Below are 2,104 nucleotides of genomic sequence, written 5' to 3'. Positions count from 1 at the left end.
CTTCATGATCACTGAGAGCTCTCAGTTCTTAACCTTGGGATCTCACAGACACAGCCTCCCACTATGTTCATTAATTAACTTCAGATACGAGTGGCGTCAGGACACTACTTTCCCTGAGTGTCAGATCTGGTCCTCTACTAGACCACACACTGTGGGCCCTTCTCCTACATCTTCTGTATGGTCCTCTTCCCTATTTTAGCCCTATCCTTGGTTGCAAACCCTTGTCATCTCTATTCCCTGAGTAGAGAGACTGATTCATGTCTCTCTACCCAGAGCCCCTTGCTGCCCCACTCTCTGCATTTCCTGCAGATGGGATTTTCTCTGCAGTGAAGGCTTCCCAGGCCCAGTGTCAGGTCAGTGAGTGCCACCTGTCCCTCCTTGTCCTGGACTAGCTCTTTGGGATCATGGGAGTGCCTTTCTCTGCTGCTTACTGCTTGACAGACCCAGCCCAGGCTTCTTGGTCCTGAGCACCTAGGTTCTACTGGTATTGTTCTTGTGGCGCTGCCAATGAAGCACCTCTACTCCTCCCAGTGCAGTCCCTGTTCCATTGTAGCCTGCCTGTGCTTCTTGACCACTGTCCAGTTCTTTGTTCATCCAGCCTAAACTTAGCCCTACCTCCTCCATCCACCACAACTCAATCTCAGCATACCTTTCTGTCTCTACCTCTGTCTACCTGGACCCTAGGTTTGTTATCTCAGATTGAGTCCCATTCATCCTCAGACACTGCTGAAAGCAGGACACCCCAACCCATCCTCAATCTAGAGGAGCCTGCACTTGTCCTTGGGCCCCCTTCTTTCCTACTTGTGCATATATTGTGAGCTCTTGGTTGAGGTATACCCCCTGTCCCTGAGTCCTCAGACTATGGAAACTTAATCCCATCCCCTGCTCCCTTAGACCCTGTCCCATCCACTGGTCCTCTCTCACCTCTTCCCATCTCTCACCCATGTATACTCCAGGTTCCAAACAGTTTGTCTACCTTTTGACCCCACCCTGTAACCCCACCACCCATAGATAGACCTGGGCCCTTAGACAAAACCACTGGTTGCTCTTCAGTTTTGGAGTTTCCACCACGTGGGGTCTTCTACTTGTACCTGTGCTGTCCTCTCCTGCCCTTGAGTCCTGCCAGTTCAGTCTCCTGCCTCTGACGACCTGCTTCTTATCAGTCAGCTCAGGCCAGGCCTCAGTCCAGCCCAGCACACTCAGCACCGACCTGCCAGAACCCCATACAAGCTCCTGCAGGGTCCCTGTACCTCCTGCCCTCCAGCCTCAAAGTGTTTATGCACAGGCCCTAAGCCTAGATCTAGTTTCAGTTCACCAGGCCCATGGGTCCTTCTATAAGCCGAGAGCTGCCAGGATCCCTCATTTATTTATTCATTTCTCAGCAGTGGGTTTGTTCCCTGGGCTGCTAAGACAGTCACTGTCAGTACAGCTGCGTGGTTGCCAATGCCCTCAGTCTGCCCTGACAGAACAAGAAGTCCACATCTATAGCTCCTTGGCCTCAACTCCCCATACCCAATCCCCAAATCATAGCTCTAGTCTTCATCTTCCAACCCCTATCCCCAGTTGCCAGTTCTTCACAGCCTCAGCTCTAGCTCCTAACTTCTAGCCACCTGCTCCAAATTCACAGATCTTGACTCTCAACCCCTCACTCTTTAGCACCCAGTTCCCAGAACACAGCGCTCAGCCTTCAGCACCTAGCTCCCAGCCCTAGCAGTTACCTCTCAGCTCCCAGCATTCATTCACCAAACCCCAGCTTTCAGAGCTAGGTTCATGGCTAGTCCCAGCCCCAAACGCTCAGCTATTAGAACCCAAATCCCAACATCTAGTTCTTAGCAGCCGTTCTCTAGCTCTCACCCCCCCACCTCCAGCCCTCAGCTTCTTGCCTATACCTCTCAGTACCCATCTAGATCCCTGGTACCCACCCTATCCCCTAGTTCTTAGCACCTTGTCCTAGCCCCTAACTTCCAGTTCCCAGCCCCTTGCTCCTAATTCTCACCTCCTAATTACTATCCCTCAGTTCCTAGTCCTTAGAACCTAGCACTAAGACTCTAGCTCTCAGCTCCCACCACCTGTCTTCCAGCTCCAGCTCCTAGATTCCAGATCC

This window comes from Chrysochloris asiatica, unplaced genomic scaffold (genome assembly GCF_000296735.1).
Source record: "Chrysochloris asiatica unplaced genomic scaffold, ChrAsi1.0 scaffold00260, whole genome shotgun sequence".
In the NCBI taxonomy this organism is placed as follows: domain Eukaryota; kingdom Metazoa; phylum Chordata; class Mammalia; order Afrosoricida; family Chrysochloridae; genus Chrysochloris; species Chrysochloris asiatica.
This window is presented reverse-complemented; position numbering follows the sequence as displayed.